General features: G+C 43.3%; 1 pseudogene; it reads left to right on the forward strand.

Moving 5' to 3' along the window:
- Nucleotides 1-16,511, forward strand: part of LOC115128504 (ras/Rap GTPase-activating protein SynGAP-like) — a 94,317-nt pseudogene extending 77,806 nt beyond the window's left edge.
- Nucleotides 16,512-20,990: the final 4,479 nt, after the last annotated feature.

Consider the following 20,990-nt stretch of genomic DNA (forward strand, 5'->3'; position numbering starts at 1 on the left):
TGTCCAATTAAAAGGGATTGTCCAATTAAATTGACTTCACAACCATTCTTCATCTCCTTCCTTGTCTCTCCTCTTACACTCTCTCCCTCTCTCTCCCTCTCCTATAGTATTTGATCTCAAATACTGTATCTTCTTTTTCTAAATATTTCCTGCCCCCCCTCCCTCTTTCTCCCTCTCTTCCTTTTCCCGCCCACCCTCTCTCTCTCAGGAGAATCTTCAGCAGCAGATTCTTATGGGCATGACCCCTCAGACGGCCACAGGCACGGGCACTCCCACTTCCTTGGCCACTCCCCCCTCCACCGTGTACCCTGTCCGTCATGGCTCCGTAGCACCGCCTCCCCCACAGCGCCTCAAATCCCAGCTGTCCATCAGCCCCGGGGCCACCTCCACCCCTCCCAAGGCCCGCCCCCAGAGCAGGAACCTCCTTCTCCAGTCCCCCGACTCCAGCTTTGGCGGCAGGCAGCCCTCGCAACAGCAACAACAGCAGCAGTTGTCCGTCAAACAGTCTGACAGCCCAGCCCCTGGTCTCCCGCACCAGTCGAGCTCTGCCAGGGACGGCCAGGGGGCGCCACAGGGGGAACGGAGAGACCACAGACACCCCGACTAAGAGCACAAAGCAGCCTCAGACCACAGACACCCCAACTAAGAACACCAAGCAGCCCCAGCCGCAGTCCCAGCAGCAGCAGCAGCCTCCACAGCAGCACCTGCTCAAGCCGACAGTCAATAAACAGGTCTATTAGTGGAACGCCATGGGCTCTGTGTTGGAATGCCTGGGTATCCAGCTGGAGAAATCCAGGAGACTTGAGATCGTGTTAGTCCACTGAGCTAAAGCCTTGGCATTAGCTCTGGGAGCTAAAACGAGTCTAGAGTTCTCAGGCAAGGTTACTTGTCACAAACCACCTCGGCTACATGTACAATCAAACCTGTTAATAACCGGTGCCAAAATGAATCACACTTCTGTGATTCTCAGAGTCTCCGCTGATTTAGGAGGGATGGATTACTGAGATAGCTTAGCCTGTGTCACAACTTCAGTGTTAATAACATGTCATTTCTGTTCGATTTTAAACAAATCTATATTTGTTTCCCATAATGTAAAAATTATGTAATGTAGATGTAAGATCAAAGAAAATCAATTATGTATTGAAGGCTATTGTTTGAACATTACGGGCATATTGTAAAAATCCAAGTACTTGTAAGTCCATAGAGATACATGTAGAAGATGGATAGCCAACCAAAAAGCACAGAAAGGTGTTGCTGGTTTAGCTAGTAATTTAAGTAATCTGTTTTAACAGTTTAGACAACATCACAAGCTTTCCTAAATACTTTCTGAGATAGGAGTACCTTTTAGTCTTAATAATCTTGATAGCATGATCATGCGATTTCTGAGCCTCTTCCTGTATCATCTTGCCTCTTTGCTTTCAGGGTTCTCAGTCCCCCTCCACCCTGACCCCCAACGAGCGCACTGTGGCCTGGGTGTCCAACATGCCACACCTCTCTGCCGACATCGAAATATTGCGTAGCTCATCGAACCTTGAGGACCTCAAGCTGAAGGAGTACTCCAAGAGCATGGACGAGTCACGCATGGATAGGGTGAGTCTATTTTGGTGGTGATGACAGCCTCTCTGGTAAATTAAAGAAGGTTTCTAGATTATAAGGGAATGTCTTTATCTGATTTCCATTTTGTTGTATGGTAACATTTGACCTCCAGCATGATGTTCCAAGAATGTTATGGCAGGGTCAAAGGAAAACCTTCACTCTATGTCATAATTTGATGCACCAGGATTGGGACCTGAGAATATTGCTAGACTGTTCCTTGAATTAACAACTGCTCCTTGAAGAAAGGAATGCTTTAATTCATTTAATTCCTCACCTACCAGATGGTACATACATTTTTTCATGCATGTTTTTCACACTGTGTAAAAGTCGGCAATAAATTGCTACAGGTGTGGAATAAAGTGTAGTGTAGAAGCCCTGAAACATTGGGGTCAGCCCTAATACCATACCCGTCTCCACGACGGGGCTAGCTTTAGTTTTATCAACTTAAATAAAAAATAGAAAAAAAGTTCGAATGATTGAGTGGTGGGTTGACGTGACTAATTGAGGATTTTCTGAGGGCAAAAGGGGGGTTCAACTCAATATCAGGAAGGTGTTCTTAATGTTTTGTTAACTCAGTGAATTTGTAAATATCACCATCATTGTTGAAACACCAGCGCTTAATGGTTATTGTGGTATAGCGTGATATAAATAGAATTCAATATAATTCCCCCCGATTTCAACTACACCCTTAGTCAATATATCCTGGGGCCGGGTATGCCTAATACAGTTGAAGTCGGAAGTTTACATACACCTTAGCCAAATACATTTAAACTCCGTTTGTCACAATTCCTGACATTTAATCCCAGTAAAAATTCCCTGTCTTAGGTCAGTTAGGATCACCAATTTATTTTAAGAATGTGAAATGTCAGAATAATAGTAGAGAGAATGATTTATTTCAGATTTAATTTCTTTCATCACATTCCCAGTGGGTCAGAAGTTTACATACACTCAATTAGTATTTGGTAACATTGCTTTTAAATTGTTTAACATTGGTCAAATGTTTCGGGTAGCCTTCCACAAGCTTCTCACAGTAGGTTGGGTGAACTTTAGCCCATTGCTTCTGACAGAGCTGGTGTAACTGAGTCAGGTTTGTAGGCCCCCTTCTACCCACACATTTTCTATAGGATTGAGGTCAGGGCTTTGTGATGGCCACTCCAATACTTTGACTTTGTTGTCCTTAAGCCATTTTGCCACAACTTTGGAAGTATGCTTGGGATCATTGTCCATTTGGAAGATCCATTTGCGACCAAGCTTTACCTGACTGATGTCTGGAGATGTTGCTTCAATATAACCATATAATTTTCTTTCCTCATGATGCCATCTATTTTGTGAAGTGTACCAGTCCCTCCTGCAGCAAAGCACCCCCACAACATGATGCTACCACCCCCGTGCTTCATGGTTGGGATGGTGTTCTTCGGCGTGCAAGCCTCCCCCTTTTTCCTCAAAACATAACGATGGTCATTATGGCCAAACAGTTCTATTTTTGTTTCATAAGACCAGAGGACATTTCTCCAAAAAGTATGATCTTTGTCCCCATGTGCAGTTGCAAACCATAGTCTGTCTTTTTTATGGCTGTTTTGGAGCAGTGGCTTCTTCCATGCTGAGTGGCCTTTCAGGTTATGTCGATATAGGACTTGTTTTACTGTGGATATATATACTTTTGTACCTGTTTCCTCCAGCATCTTCACAAGGTCCTTTGGGGTGTTCTGGGATTGATTTGCACTTTTCTCACCAAAGTACGTTCATCTCTAGGAGACAGAATGGGTCTCCTTCCTGAGCGGTATGACGGCTGCGTGGTCCAATGGTGTTTATACTTGTGCACTATTGTTTGTACAGATGAACGTGGTACGTTCAGGCATTTAGAAATTGCTCCCAAGGATGAACCAGACTTGTGGAGGTCTACAATTTATTTTCTGAGATCTTGGCTGATTTATTTTGATTTTCCGATGATGTTAAGTAACGAGGCACTGAGTTTGAAGGTAGGCCTTGAAATACATCCACAGGTACACCTCCAATTGACTCTAATTATGTCAATTATCTGATCAGAAGCATCTAAAGCCATGACATCTTTTTCTGGAATTTTCCAAGCTGTTTAAAGGCACAGTCAACTTCGTGTATGTAAACCTCTGACCCACTGGAATTGTGATACAGTGAATTATAACTGAAATGTTCTGTCTGTTAACAATTGTTGGAAAAATTACTTGCACAAAGTAGTTGTCCTAACCGACTTGCCGAAACTATAGTTTGTTAACAAGACATTTGAAAACTATTTTTAATGACTCCAACCTAAGTGTATGTAAACTTTCGACTTCAACTGTATATGCTAATGCATTCAGAATTCCAGAGCATTGATCTCCCTCTCCTGTCGTCTCTCTGCCAGGTAAAGGAATACGAGGAGGAGATCCATTCCCTGAAGGAGCGTCTGATAATGTCCCATCGGAAGCTGGAGGAGTATGAGCGCAGGATGCTTTCACAGGAGCAGCAGACCAGCAAGATCCTATCACAGTACCAGAGCCGGCTGGACGACAGCGAGCGCATGCTGAGGCAGCAGCAGCTGGAGAAGGACAGTCAAATCAAAGGCATTATCAACAGGTGAGCTCGACCAAAACAAGACAAGAAAGAAGGTTCATGTCTGCTTGCTCACTTGCCTAGATAGCATTTACTTTGAATGAATTTACTTTAGAGAGAATTTCAATTCCCTGAACATCATATCTGTTTCAAAAAACGGAAAGGCTAATGTTGGGGAGCCAAAATAGTAGAAATAAAAGGAATCATGGCTCTGTAGCTTTCTCTAAAATAAACATTGTCTCCTTCTTTTCCAGGCTCATGGCTGTGGAGGATGAGTTGAGAGTGAGTGCCATTCCTGAAATCAAGCCCAGAATGATCAGAGAGCAGGTCTGTCCGTTTGTCTGTATGGCTGAGAGTGTCTTCTAGTCTCTGAGTCTATGGCGTGTACGTCGACATGGTTTATTATGGATTCACTGGTCTGTCATACGTGCCATTTTTACATTAGTAGTGGCAGCATGTAGCTAGTGGAATGCATTTGGAAACCTGCCACTCTGCAACATGCTTACCCAGATATGACTGGGTTACCCAGATATGCCGTAACTGTGGCAAAAAAGACTGTAACATACACTACCATTCAAAAGTTAATGTCCTTGTTTTTGAAAGAAAGGCAACTTTTTTGTCTATTAAAATAACATCAAATTGATCAGAAATACAGCGTAGACATGGTTAGTGTTGTAAATTACTATTGTAGCTGGAAACGGCAGATTTTTTTAATGGAATATCTTCATAGGTGTACAGATGCCCATTATCAGCAACCATCACTTCTGTGTTCCAATGGCACGTTGTGTTGGCTAATCCACGTATCATTTTAAAAAGGCTAATTGACTCTTTTGCAATTATGTTAGCACAGCTGAAAACTGTTGTGCTTATTAAAGAAGCAATAAAACTGTCCTTCTTTAGACTTTTTGAGTATCTGGAGCATCAGTATTTGTGGGTTTGATTACAGGCTCAAAATGGCCAGAAACAAAGGACTTTCTTCTGAAACTCATCAGTCTATTCTTGTTCTGGGAAATGAAGGCTATTCCATGCGAGAAATTGGAAAGAAACTGAAGATCTTGTACAATGCTGTGTACTACTCCCTTCACAGAACAGAGCAAACTGGCTCTAACCAGAATAGAAAGAGGAGTGGGAGGCACCGGTGTGCAACTGACCAAGAAGACAAGTACATTAGAGTGACTAGTTTGAGAAACAGACGCCTCACAAGTCCTCAACTGGCAGCTTCATTAAATAGTACCCACAAAAACACCAGTCGTCGCGAAGAGGCAGCTCCGGGATGCTGGCCTTCTAGGCAGGGTTCCTATGTCTGTGTCTGTGTTCTTTTGCCCATCTTAATCTTTTATTTTTATTGGCCAGTCTGAGATATGTCTTTTTCTTTGCAACTCTGCCTTTCTAAGTAAACCCAAACTTTTGAATGGTCGTGTCCTTAACCCCATAAAGGGCCTTGATAACTCATGGACCCAATCCAGTTTCTCAACATCAGTTTCCCTTGAAAAAACCCATGCCGAAACATCTACAATGGTGTTCACTTTACATTGATGAATTAGTTTACTTGACAACATACTATATATATATATGTGTGTGCACTATGTCTGTTCCGTTGTATGTAAGTTGTTGAATGTCTGTCTAGGCACAATGTCCCTACATTCTTACATTTTTACCACCACTGACAAAAGACAAAAGTTTCATATTGAGGCATGTCTAACTCAAAGTTGGTGTGAATGGCATCTACTGTATGATGGAGTAGACCGGATGTATTTCTTTTTTATTTTTTTATTTCACCTTTATTTCACCAGGTAGGCCAGTTGAGAACAAGTTCTCATTTACAACTGCGACCTGGCCAAGATAAAGCAAAGCAGTGCGACAAAAACAACAACACAGAGTAACACATAAACAAACGTACAGGCAATAACACAACAGAAAAATCTATGTACAGTCTGTGCAAATGTAGAAGAATAGGGAGGTAGGCAAAAAAATAGGCCATAGAGGTGAAATAATTAGAATTTAGCATTAACACTGGAGTGATAGATGTGCAGATGATGATGTGCAAGTAGAGATACTGGGGTGAAAAAGAGCAAGAGGGTAAGTAATGATATGGGGAGGAGGTAGTTGGATGTGCTATTTACAGATTTTCTATGTACGGGTACAGTGATCGGTAAGCTGCTCTGACAGCTGATGCTTAAAGTTAGAGAGGGAGATATAAGACTCCAGCTTCAGTGATTTTTGCAATTTGTTCCAATCATTAGAAGCAGAGAACTGGAAGAAAAGGCGGCCAAAGGAAGTGTTGGCTTTGGGGATGACCAGTGAAATACACCTGCTGGAGCGCGTGCTACGGGTGGGGTGTTGCTATCATGACCAGTGAGCTGAGATAAGGCTGGGCTTTACCTAGCAAAGACTTAGACTTGACCTGGAGCCAGTGGGTTTGGCGACGAATATGTAGTGAGCACCAGCCAACGAGAGCCTACAGGTCTCAGTGGTGGGTAGTATATGGGTATTTGGTGACAAAATGGATGGCACTGTGATGGACTACATCCAGTTTTCTGAGTAGAGTGTTGGAGGCTATTTTGTAAATGACAAAGCCAAAGTCAAGGATGGGTAGGATAGTCAGTTTTACAAGGGTATGTTTGGCAGCATGAGTGAAGGAGGCTTTGTTGCGAAATAGGAAGCCGATTTTAGATTTAATTTAGGATTGGAGATGCTTGATGTGAGTCTGGAAGGAGAGTTTACAGTCTAACCAGCCACCTAGGTATTTGTAGTTGTCCACATATTCTAAGTCAGAACCGTCCAGAGTAGTGATGCTAGTCGGGCGGGAGGGTGCGGGCAGCAATCGGTTGAAGAGCATGGACTCTATCTAAGAAGTAGTTGATGAACCAGGCGAGGCAGGCCTGCTCACTGAGGTGTTTTAGGGAGCGTTTGACAGTGATGAGGGGTGGTCATTTGACCGTGGACCCATTGCGCACGCAGGCAATAAGGCAGTAATCTCTGAGATCCTGGTTGAAGACAGCAGAGGTGTATTTAGAGGGAAAGTTGGTCAGGAGGATATCTAAGAGGGTGCCATTGGGTACGGATTTAGGGTTGTATCTGTAGGTTCCTTTATAATTTGTGTGAGATTGAGGGCATTTAGCTTCAATTGCTGGAAGGCCGGGGTGTTAAGCATGTCCCAGTGCAGGCCACCTAAGAGTACGAACTCTGAAGATGGATGGGGGGCGATCAATTCACATATGGTGTCCAGTGCACAGCTGGGGGATGAGGGTAGACTATAGCAAGTGGCAACGGTTGGTGACTTGTTTATGGAAAGGTGGATTTTTAAAAGTAGAAGCTCGAATTGTTTGGGCACCGACCTGGATAGTAGTTTGCAACTCCGCCCCTTTTGGCAGTTCTATCTTTTCGTAAAATGTTATGGTTAGGGAGGAACAGGATAAAAGTATTGCTAAAGGCTATAAGAACTGGTCATCTAGTGCATTTGGAACAGAGTAAAAGGAGCAGATTTCTGGGCGCGAAAGAATAGATTCAAGGCATAATGTACAGACAATGGTTTGGTAGGATGTGAGTACAGTGGAGGTAAGCCTAGGCGTTGAGTGACGATGAGAGAGGTTTTGTCTCTAGAGGCACCATTTAAGCCTGGTGAAGTCACAGCATGAGTGGGGGGTGGAAGAAAAGGGCTAGCTAAGTTATATTTAGCAGGGCTAGAGGCTCTACGGTGAAATAAGACAATAATCACTAACCAAAACAGGAATAGACAAAGCATGTGTAGCCGAGTGATCATAGGGTCCAGTGAGTAGCTGGGCGAGCTGGAGACACGGCGATTCAGACAGCTAGCAGGCAGGGGCTAGCAGATGGGCCTCAGGGGGACGTCGCAACTGGAGAGCCTGTTGAAACCCCCTCGAACGGCTATGTTGGCAAACCAGTCGTGATGGATTGGCGTGCTCCGTGTCGGCAGCAAAGGGTCCAGGCCATTTGGCAAAATAGGTATTGAAGCCCAGGAATTGTCTGATGGATCTCTTTGGCTAGCCGGGAGATGGGCCTAGCTCGATGCTAACTCCAGGCTAACTGGTGCTTGCTTCGGGACAGAGACGTTAGCCAGGAGTAGCCACCCGGATAGCAGCTAACTAGCTGCGATGATCCGGTGTGCAGAGCTTGCGTTAGGAAAAGGTTCAGAGCTTGCGGTAGGAATCCGGAGATGTGGTAGAGAAAAAGCAGTCTGATGTGCTCTTGGTTAATATCACGCTGCGCAGACAGTCAGGAATTGACCGGGCTGAGGCTGGCTGATGTCCTAGTTAACGGTGATGACCGCTAGCAGTGGCTAACTGACTACTAGCTAGTAGCTAGTTAGCTGGCTAGCTCCTCATGGGGGTTACGGTTCTAAAGTATAAAAAATAGTAGATCCATACCACATTGGGTGAGGCGGATTGTAGGAGAGTATGTTGAAATTGAGATTAAAAATATATACGAAGAAAACAATATATACACGGGACGGGACAAGACAAGACAGGACAAAGACGTGTGACTGCTACGCCATCTTGGTAGAAGGTTGAATGGTGTAGTAAATATTTGGGGTGTTGCTATGCATTGCAATATATTCTAGAGAATGGAGTTTTATCAACTGGACAACATTTGATTGGTTGAAGGTGATCCAATCACTGACCAATTTGTTTTGCAAAATTCCCTCATTACAGATGTAGGCACAAAAAGTTTACCCCCTATATTTCTGAAAACAAAATGCCTTAAGTAGCTTACCATGGTACAACTGTATTAACTTCTATTTAATCATTTGAAATATTCGTACATTGTTTTAATTTTTCAAAAGCAAGAGGCTCAATGTGTGAATCAGAAGGAAGCTGGGGATTGCACTGATAGTAAACAGGGTTGAGGAAAAAAGTAGAGTTCGGTAAAAAAATATAAATAAAGAAAACATTTAAATAAGTGGATTTAGAAATGATGCAAACAATGACATTGATAAAACTCACAATATCTGCTATATTAAAGCTTCAAACAGCAATGGTTCTATGTAGCACTTTTTGTACTCAAACAACCCCTTTCTTTGAGAGGGTACTTCACTAGATTCTTCGCTTTCTTAATGGTTGCAAAGAGGGTTTTCTTCTTGCTAGAGGGTTGTGGGTAATGTGAATTTCTGTTTTCATGTAGCATGATCTCGCATACCGTGGTACCTGTGATTTTGGTTGTGGGTAATGTGAATTTCTGTTTTCATGTAGCATGATCTCGCATACCGTGGTACCTGTGATTTTGGTTGTTGTTTTATTCAAACTGTGTTGCCTCTGTGTTTATGTTCATCAGTTCTTTTGGGGTGGTGGGGTGGATACATTAGCATCTTTGTGTACTGATACATCTTTACGGGAAATTCTTTGTGTACTGATACGTCTTTACAGGAAATTATGTTTGTGTACTGATAAATCTTTACATGAAATTATTAATAAAACAAACATTAAAGGCTATTTATTTTTGTAAGTCTTAGAGTGCATGTCTAATGCTAGTTTTCCATGCATCTCTGTGTTGAGGTTGAGTTTGTGGCATCTGCCAGATGCCTGAAACAGTGGTTTTGATTGATCAGGAGCATGAGTTTTTGATGATCCGAACAGAGGTTAAACATGAGACTTTTCTTTTATTATTTGAGAAAGGATAGGAGCAGAAGCAGAGAGACAGCATAAATGGAGTACAAATGTGTCGGGCTCATGATCGAACCAGGATCCAAAGGCGAGAGCATTACCCACACAACCAGGCCATATCTAGCTTTACTTGTTCATTGAGTGTATAAGGTCACAGTCTGCAGTGAATTAAGGCAGCCAACACTGTTAGGGTGTCACTGATATGAAGCCCATTGACAACTACATTTTCTCAAATGTTAATGACAAACACTGACTTTTTTATCAATCCCATTACATGAAGGGAAAGGTTTCTACTGCCAGCTGAGGCTGTATTGCCTCAGACAAATGGTTGGACTACACCTGGTTTGTGTTTATTAAGGCATACAACAACAAAACATTTTTTGCAACGCAAAATGAAAAGTAGCTTTTCTTAGGTATATCAGTCTGTCTTCTTCAGTTGGGTTCCTAATGAACCCTAGACCGACCCCGTGCCCCCCCCCCCCCTCTCTGTCCTGTGCTTTCTTGTGGGGTCTTTCTTTATTTTCTTTCTTTCTTTCTTTTCTTTCATCTCTGTTGGAATTTATCATTCCTCTACTTTATAACCCATTTTTCTTCTCTCCCTCTCTGCAAAACTCCCCCCATCCCCCTCCTCTATCCCCTCCTGTGTGACGTTCTCTCCCCATGCGTTCTCTTCTGACTCCTTCCCACCCACCATTCCGCCTTTTCTCCCTCCCTCCCTCTATCCTGCTATCGATAGGAAGAGGACTCTTCCTCTCTGGGTTCGGCAGACCCCCATGGTCTCCCCGGAGGTGGGGGGGGGACAGCCACCGCCACTGCCAGGCCCGGGGTCTCCTTTTCAGGTGTCTCCTGTGCCAACTCCCCTTGGAAAGGAGCCCTCCCTCCCCTCCCACCTCCCCGCCTACACGTCAGCCACAATGGGGAACTCCATGGCAACCGAGCCTACCCCTCGACTACTACCATGGTTACGCCAGCCAGGAGCACGGCATCATGGACCTCGGCAACAGCAGCATCAAATCCGAGTTTAACCGGGGGGAGAGCAGTCTAATAACGAAATGTGATTACTGAAAGTGGAGAGACGAGCTTTCACTCCCAGAACATCCTCTTGGCTATGTTTCTCCTTTTGGCCTTTTTTCAAATAATAGTAGATTTACTTGATAGGGACAGATTTAATGACATTGACACATTGATTTACCAGATGGCAGATGCATTGCACCGTCTTGCTTTAGCTTGCGCTAATTTCCAGCATCAGTCACTAAATGGGCTTTGAAATAATGAGAATTGGTTCTCAGTTAACAAACCTTGTTGAATAAAGGAATAATAATAAAATTACATGTTAGTTTTAAAGACTAAAGGAGCCATGCTCTGATGTTTGACGGCTGATCCAATGATGGTGGTTATGTCGTTTTTAATTCAATGGTCAAATGGGCTTCTATCAGTTTTGAGGTTGACAATTTAGTAAATCATAGTTAATAACGTGTGGATTGGGAAGGCTTTTTGTACCTCTTTATTTGCCTCATTTTTTATTTCCCTACTAGGGGTTTCATGCTGTGTGTGTGTGTGTGTGTGTGTGTGTGTGTGTGTGTGGAGAGACAGGTGGAGAGGGTATTTTGTTTTACCATATAGTTCTATTGCAGTGGTTGCTAAATGTTTAACTGTATTGCAGTCTAGAATAACTCAAAGATTCGTATTGTTACATTGTCCATTGCCCTTTCACCATCTTCTTCTTTCCCTCCCTCCCTTCCTGCAGCCAATCCAACCGTTTTACGGAGGACACCCTGGAACCTGACTGGCAGAGGTGATATGGGTCCCGGCATAATTCTATTGGCTGGCAAAACATAGAAGAGGTCTGCAGTACATGGCTGCTCCAGATCTGTTGACTTCCCACAACAAGCTGAACTTTTGGATAATTCAAGGGGGGGGGGGTCTTCACATGCTAACACACACACACAAACACACTCCTTCATGCATTTGCTCTTTCTCTCCCTCTCTCTGCAATACCACTGTAAGTTTTGACCCTGGTGACAATCAGCTCAATATGAGTGGTGATGTTTACATTGTCTGCTTGTTGCAGTGACCCATTCACGAGTGATGAAACATGGCAATATTGAACCTGTTGTTTCTGTTTAAATAGGTATGACAAAGCACAATACTGAGAAAGAGAGAGAAAGAGACTTTGGGGTATCCCAAGATTCCTCCCCCTACCTCAAATATTCACATCACTTTATTAATTCCCCTGTGACAAACCTACTACACCGAGGCCTTCGCGAAAGCAGTAGGTTTTTTAACTGTTATGCTGAACGCGTAACCCGCGGCCAGAGGGTAGAATTCTTGAAAACAGAACCAGCACCCGGGAGCCTGTCGGAGAAACATGCTGCCTACGCCCATGTTTTATTGAAAACAATGGCAGCAATCGGATACTTTTACTGGGTAACGCATCCAGTTATGCTGTCAAACACTATGGCTCCAATTTATGTTTTTTTAATGTTCTTGAGTAGATTAATACTTAGTATTACAGACGGTGAATGAAATGAAAGCCTAATGCCAATACTGCCCCTGTTCTCAGACTATATATCTCTGTAATGCCGTGAACATATCTATCTCTCTGGCCAAATTGTTTCCTCCTTTTCCCTTGTACTGCTCTTCTCTATCTCCACCCGAGAGTAAACAAACTAAATATGCACAGCCCTATGTTTCACAACAGAAGGACAAAAGGTTTCGATTATCTATGTCATCTGGATACAATTTAAACCTAAGGAGCTGGGACATATGGACATTGTTTTACATTTCCTACATATGTGTTTTAATGATATGAATTACTCACCTGGACATGTGTGGTGTTTGTTTCTTTAAATTGATATCCCAGTAAGGTTTCTTTACATTGTGGACAATTCCTCTGGACCACTTCGCTTTTGTATGTATGGGTTCTCTTTGAGATGGAAAAGAGGTGGATTTGACCTGCTCTGCCTCCATCAAAGTCTGGGACACACTGCCCTCTTGTGACCATAGTATCAATCTGCACTCGATAGCAGAGGAAGGACGCTTCCTCAAGTGGTGCTCAGCTACAGAGCTCGTGTTTGGCTGGGGATCAGGGATGCTGCAATTGTCATGTGTGACCTGTTCCAGTTGAATTGACACCACTCTTTCACCTTGGACTCGTGCAGATGCCTGGACTCCAACCTTCAGGTCGTACTCACCTCCCCTTATCATCACATAGGGGTGTGGCAGAACAATCATCCGATGGAATTACTTAATGTCTCAATTATTGAATGGGTGTATCTGTTCCTTGCATATATATATATATGTATGTATATATATGTATGTATATGTAGTACCAGTCAAAAGTTCGGACACACCTACTCATTCAAGTCTTTTCTTTATTTTTTACAAATGTATACATTGTAGAATAATAGTGAAGACTTCAGAACTATGAAATAACACATATGGGATCATGATATAACCAACAATGTGTTAAACAAATCTAAATATATTGTATATTTGAGATTCTTCAAAGTAGACACCATTTTCCTTGATGACAGCTTTGAGCACTCTTGGCATTCTCTCAACCAGCTTCACCCGCAATGCTTTTCCAACAGTCTTGAAGGAGTTCCCACATATGCTGAGCACTTGTTGGCTGCTTTTTCTTCTCTCTGCAGTCCAACTCATCCCAAACCATCTTAATTGGGTTGAGGTCAGGGGATTGTGGAGGCCAGGTCATCTGATGCAGCACTCCATCACTCTCCTTCTTGGTCAAATAACCCTTACACAGCCTGGAGATGTGCTGGGTCATTGTCCTGTTGAAAAACAAGTGATAGTTCCACTAAGCGCAAACCGTGTGGGATGGCGTATCGCTGCACAATGCTGTGGTAGCCATGGTAGTTAAGTGTGCCTTGAATTGTAAATAAATCACAGACAGTCTCACCAGCAAAGCACCCCCACACCATTACCCCTCCTCCTCCATGCTTCTCAGTGGGAACCACACATGCGGAGATCATCCATTCAACTACTCTGCGTCTCACAAAGACACAGCAGTTGGAACCTAAGATCTCAAATTTGAATTAATCAGACCAAAGGACAGATTTCCACCGGTCTAATGTCCCTTGCTCGTGTTTCTTGGCCCAAGCAAGTCTCTTCATCTTATTGGTGTCCTTTTGTAGTGGTTTCTTTGCAACAATTCGACAATGGAGGCCAGATTCACGCAGTCTCCTCTGAACAGTTGATGTTGATGTGTCTGTTACTTGAACTCTGAAGCATTTTTTGGGGCTGCAATTTCTGGTAAGTCTAATGAGCTTATCCTCTGCAGCAGAAGTATCTCTGGGTCTTCCTTTCCTGTGGCGGTCCTCATGAGAGCCAGTTTCATCATAGCGCTTGATGGTTTTTGTGACTGCACTTGGTAGAACATGTCTTAAAGTAATGATGGACTGTTACTTATCTTTGCTTATTTGAGCTCTTCTTGCCATAATATGGACTTGGTCTTTTACCAAATAGGGCCATCTTCTGTATACCACCCTACCTTGTCACAAGGCAAAGGTGGCTACTTTGAAGAATCTCAATTCTAAAATATATTTTGATTTGCTTGACTTTTCTGGTTACAACATGATTCCATATGTGTTATTTCATAGTTTTGATGTTTTCCCTATTATTCTACATAATGTAGAAAATAGTACAAATAAAGATTGAGTAGGTGTGTCCAAACTTTGACTGGTACTGTGTGTGTATATATATAGTTAATATACAAGAAAAATGTTCCATGTACACTGAGTATATAAAAAATTAGGAACACCTTCCTGATATTGAGTTGCCCCTCTGCTTTTTGCCTTCAGAACAGCATCAATACATCGGGGCACAGTGATGCTGCCCCATGTTAACTCAAATGCTTCCCACAGTTGTGTCAAATTGGCTGGATGTCCTTTGGGTGGTGGACCATTCTTGATACACACAGGAAACTGTTGAGCATGAAAAACCCAGCAGAGTTGCAGTTTTTGACACCAACCAGTGTACCTGGCATCTACTACCATTTCCCATTCAAAGGTGTTCAAATATTTGGTCACCCTCTGAATGGCACACATACACAATCCATGTCTCAATTGTCTCAAGGCTTAAAAGTCCTTAGTCTCCTCCCCGTCATCTATACTGATTGAAGTGGATTTAACAAGTGACGTCAATACGGGATCAAAGCTTTTACCTGGATTTACCTAGTCAGTCTATGTCATGGAAAGACCAGGTGTCCTTAATGTTTTGTACACTCAGTGTATATGGTTGGCTTGTACAGTATGTGTGAATATGCAGTGTGTGTGAAGAATTGTTCCCTAAGACAAAAAAATCTATAAAAATACACCTCACAACGGCAGGGACGAGAGGGGGTACACAAGCATGGCTACACACAGGAGCAGATCCCATGTCTTCTCATTTGAGTTTGACTTCTCTCTTGGTTCCCCCCACACGAAGAAAAACAAAACATCAATGTTTTGTTTTCCACCCATGCATATACACACCACCCTGTTCTGCTCACGCATACGCAAAAATAACTATTTCAATCCTCACACACACAAAAGAACACCCTTTCACACAGACTCACATACCAACTCTAACAAAATGAATCCCACAGAGATTTCTGTAGATTTATCTTTCCCTTCTAGTCAAACTATGGAACTTTGACATTATTTTGTGTGTTGGTAATTTCTGTATATAAATTGGGGCAGTGGATATTACAAATTCCTGCTTGAAACTATTTAATTCATTTAATCACTTTTCTTTTTAATATTTTATTTTCTCATAGTTCTATTAAGGTACATATATTTACATACAGATCTTTGTTGGTTTTATGAGTAGACCTTATGGTACGTTGATTTTGTAGTGTTTGAGATAGTTAAGGATGTAGATAGACTTAAGATCATGCTTTTCATAGATACAGGTGCACTATATTTAAATGATATACTGTGCCTCTGTTCAAATATCAGATAAAAAAAAAAAACAATGCCACAACCCCATTTCTCTTTTCATCTACAAAAGCCTCAGATCAACATCTTCTCACGTCAATAACCGAGTGGCCAAAATACAAGTGAATAGCATAGAAATGTTTGCTGTAGCCACAAGGAATGAATTGCCATATATTGATTTAGCCAATATAGGCATTTTTTCAAGTTTCAAATGTAAATCATTCTCAGCTGCTTTGCTATAACATTTCATGCATATTACTCCTAGACACGAGTAGATTGTCATACAAATCAACTGAACCCTTAATCGATCATATTGAAACTACCTATTTATTCAAAACATTGAGTGACGTGATATAATGCCTTTTCTCTTAGCCTTCCCTTTGATGCTACCCTTATGATGGGGCCTTCCCTTAAAGTCAGACATGCCCCTTGACAAGCCATAACCCCTGAACACCCCACCCCCTCCTATTGTAAAACTTTGAATGGACATTAGGGAATGTCACAGACATTTGTATGCAGACATTATTTTGTGTGTATACTGTAGATCAATGAAAAACATATTTAACGAAATGTTATGGAGATTTCATATGAATATTAGTCTCATGATGGTAATGGTTATTGTAATTAGTATGATGATGATTGTAATTATTATTGCTATTACAATGATTTTATTGATATTTACTTAATTATTCAACAGAAATTGCTTTTATGTGAATAAGGGTGAAGTTTATATTTCTGGAGATTTAAATAAGCAAACAAATGAATAAATAGATATATCCCTATCCTCCCACATTGCATTGTGTGTTCTGTCAATTACGTTGCTGTATCTAATCTAACTATAGTCTTTTGCTTTTGCCATTGAGGGCTTCCACTATTTCAAATGATTCAACAGGGTGGGGATTCCTATTGGTTGGGAGTGATCAGCCAACAATCAGGGAATTGTCTTCAAATTGGGTTGATTATAATTTGTTAATGGCTTTAAGCTATATTACCGCCATCTAGTGACCATAACAAATTAATAATAAGATTTGTTCTGGACTGTTCATAAATCACCAATATTAGCTTTACGTTTTATTCAAACACTAAATAAGAAAATTCACTACTTTAAAATGGAGATAGCCTCAATGGCACTGCCTGTCAGAGATGCCATAATGGCACAGATACAAAGATGAGTCTTCTATCTCTATGGGAAACATATGTACATTTATAATTAGCGTGAACTATCCCTTTAAAATAGGTCTGGAAGAGAATCCTGGGTATAGTAAATTAATGGGGAATAATTGTTGCTGACACAAGCACACTAACTACCTTTTTTTGCACATTGTAAGCAATGAAAATTGTTTAACTGATATTTCAGCTATTGTTGTCACGACTTCTGCCGAAGTCGTTGCCTCTCCTTGTTCGGGCGGTGCTCGGCGGTCGATGTCACCGGCCTTCTAGCCACCATTGATGCATTTTTTCATTTTCCATTGGTTTTGTCTTGTCTTCCCACACACCTGTTTTCAATCCCATTCATTACCTGTTGTGTATTTAACCATGTCTTTGTCAGAGATTGTGTTGTTTTTGTTGTATAGGTGCGCGACGGGTCGTCATACCCATGTTCGTTTATGTATTTAGTGTTTGGAGCATGTTAAGTGGACTTATATTAAAAGACTCCATTTACACTCCGTTTGACTCTCCTGCGCCTGACTTCCCTGCCACCTATACACACGACTCTGACAGAATCTCTGACCAAAAATATGAAGTCAGCAGGAGAAGACACTTCGCTCATGGAGATGGAGGAATGCGTCCAGGAACAAGCAGAAGAGATTGACTGTCTGAGCACCGCCATGGATCGCATTGTCCATAATATGGACCGCTGGGAGAGACAGAGAGTTTCTCCAGCGCCTCCACCACCACAACCGGGATTTCCCTCGAACGCTTTCCCCCTCCTGAACCGAACAAGATCCATTTATCCCTACCCACGGGATACAACAGAGATACTGCCGGCTGCCAGGGTTTTCTTGTTAAACTGAACTTGTATCTGGCCATGGTCTCCCCAGTACCATCGGACCGTGAGAAGAGTTGCGCCCTCGTCTCATTCCTCACCGGGAAAGCCCTGGAGTGGGCCAGCACTGTGTAGAAAGGAGGATACAGCGTTGGACCATTTTGAGGAGTTCACCCGCCATTTCAGGACAGTATTCGACCATCCACCCGAAGGCAGAGCGGCGGGTGAGCGCCTCTATCATCTGAGGCAGGAGACGAGGAGTGCACGGGAGTTTGCTCTGGAGTTTAGGACCCTGACTGCCTTCGCTGGATGGAGTGACAGGGCCCTGATCGACCATTAACATTGTAGTCTACGCGAGGATGTCCGTCGGGAGCTGGCCTGGACATGTCCATCAGGCTGGACAACATGCTGGCTAAATAAATAAAAATAAATAAAATCACAGTGAAATATTACAGACCTTCTCTTCCTGGTGGACCAACCATCTCTGGCTGACCCAGCTACAGAGAGGCTGAGACCCATGAAATCACCTTACAGACCTTCTCTTCCTGGTCGACCAACCATCTCTGGCTGACCCGCTACCTCTAAATACAGTTGAGTCAATGCAGGGGGCACGCTTCTTCACAAAATTGGATCTCAGGAGTGCATACAATCTGGTGTGTATTCGGAAGGGTGATGAGTGGAAGACTGCATTTAGCACCACCTCAGTTCATTATGAGTACCTTGTCATGCCATATGGGTTGATGAATGCTCAATCAGTCTTCCAATCATTTGTAGATGAGATCTTCAGAGACCTGCGGGGGCAGGGTGTAGTGGTGTATATCGATGATATTCTGATATACTCCGCTACACGCGCCGACCATGTGTCCCTGATGCGCAGGGTGCTTGGTCGACTGTTGGAGCATGACCTATACTTCCAACAGTCTGTATCCTTCCTAGGGTACCGCATTTCCACAAACCGGTGCGTTTGCAGTGGTCAGCTGAGGCGGACAGGGCTTTTGGTCAGCTGAGGACTCTATTTACCTCGGCTCCCGTGCTGGCTCATCCGGATCCCTCTTTGGCGTTCATAGTGGAGGTAGACACGTCCGAGGCTGGAATAGGAGCCGTGCTCTCTCAGTGCTCGGGTACGCCACCAAAGCTCCGGCCCTGTGCCTTCTTTTCGAAGAAGCTCAGCCCGGGGGAGCGAAACTATGACATGGGGGACCAGGAGTTGTTGGCTGTCGTCAAGGCTTTGAAGGCGTGGAGACATTGGCTAGAGGGGGCTAAACACCCTTTTCTCATCTGGACGGACCACCGCAATCTGGAGTACATCCAGGCGGCGAGGAGACTGAACACTCGCTAGGCAAGGTGGGCTATGTTCTTTACCCGTTTTGTTTTCACCCTGTCCTACAGACCAGGTTCCCAGAACGTGAAGGCAGCCGCACTGTCCCGGATGTATGACACAGAGGACCAGTCCATGGATCCCACTCCCATTCTCCCAGCCTACCGGTAGTGTGGGAGCTGAACACGGACAACGAGAGGGCGTTACGTACAGAGCCCACTCCCCCCAGCTGGGCGTCTATACGTTACGTTTGCTGTCCGCGACCATTTGATCTATTGGGCCCACACGTCACCCTCCTCTGGTTATCCGGGCATCGGTTGGACAGTGCGCTGTCTTAGTGGGAAGTACTGGTGGTCCACCTTGGATAATATAGTGCGTCTTCATCCCACAGAGATTGTAGGCTATTGTAGGCTAATAAAGAAGAAGCCTTTTGAACTTAGACTTTGCGCTCCAGTACCACTTGCCGTGCTGTAGACGAGAGAACAGTCTATGACTAGGGTGGCTGGAGTCTTTGACAATGTTTAGGGCCTTCCTCTGACACTGCCTGCTATAGAGATCCTGGATGGCAGGAAGCTTGGCCCCAGTTATGTATTGGCCGTACGCACTACCCTCTGTAGTGCCTTGCGGTCGTAGGCCGAGCAGTTCCCATACCAGGCAGTGATGCAAACAGTCAGGTTGCTCTCGATGGTGCACCTGTATACATTTTTTGAGGATCTGAGGGGGAATAGGCTTTGTCGTTCCCTCTTCACGACTGTCTTGGTCTGTTTGGACCATGATAGTTTGTTGGTGATGTGGACACCAACGAACTTGAAGCTCTCAACCTGCTCCACTACAGCCCATTTGATGAAAATTAGGGGGTGCTCAGTCCTCCTTTTCCTGTAGTCCACAATCATCTCATGGATGCCAAGGGAAGCCAAACTTCACGCCAAAAATGTAACCCCACCACCCCTAAAAAAACATACAAAATAATGAATCTTTCGTCTCTCTGTGTTTCATACATTTCCTACAATTCGCAAGAGGCTGACTGTATCTCACTGGAGAAAGCATCTGAGCGACCTAAACAGTGGCCCTCTGTCTCAGCATGTGAAGCAAATCTATCTGATGCAGTCTGGTCAGAAAGAGTATGACATTGTTGTCGCACATAGCATTGAGTGCAAGGAAAGCCAGCGAGCATTTGGCCTCCCTTGATAAAAAATAAATAAATGTCAGCTCAGCTATGAATAGTCCTGGCGTACCAAAAAAAAAGTGTAAAGGGAATATCGTTGTGTTGTTGTCATCAGGTGGGTAGCTAGCTAATAGCGTCCCTTTCCTAAATTAGCCATGCATGGAAATAGGGATTTGGAATTGTGGTTTTACCTAATTCTCAGTACTGGCCAATGATTATAACTGCAATTCTGACCCAGTCATAAATTCATACATTTGATAAATGTTTGATAAAATACATTTTTTTCCTCGTCACTCTACACACAATACCCCATAATGACAAAGTGAAAACAAGTTATTAGACATTTTTGAAAATGTATTACGAATAAAAACAGAAATAACCTTATTTACATATGTATTCAGACCCTTTGCTATGAGACTCCAAATTGAGTTCAGGTGTATCCTGTTTCCATTGATCATCCTTAAGATGTTTCTACAACTTGAGTGGAGTCCACCTGTGGTAAATTCAATTGATTGGACATGATTTGGAAAGGAACACACCTGTCTATATAAGGTCCCACGGTTAGTGCATGTCAGAGCAAAAAACCAAGCCATGAGGTTGAAGGAATTGTCCTTAGAAGTCTGAGACAGGTTTGTGTAGAGGCACAGACATAGGGAAGGGTACCAAAACATGTCTGCAGCATTGAAAGTCCCCAAGAACACAGTGGCCTCCATCAAGCTGGCCGCCCAGCCAAACTGAGCAATCGGGGGAGAAGGGCCTTGGTCAGGGAGGTGACCAAGAACCCAATGGTCAATTTGAC

This window comes from Oncorhynchus nerka, linkage group LG4 (genome assembly GCF_034236695.1).
Source record: "Oncorhynchus nerka isolate Pitt River linkage group LG4, Oner_Uvic_2.0, whole genome shotgun sequence".
In the NCBI taxonomy this organism is placed as follows: domain Eukaryota; kingdom Metazoa; phylum Chordata; class Actinopteri; order Salmoniformes; family Salmonidae; genus Oncorhynchus; species Oncorhynchus nerka.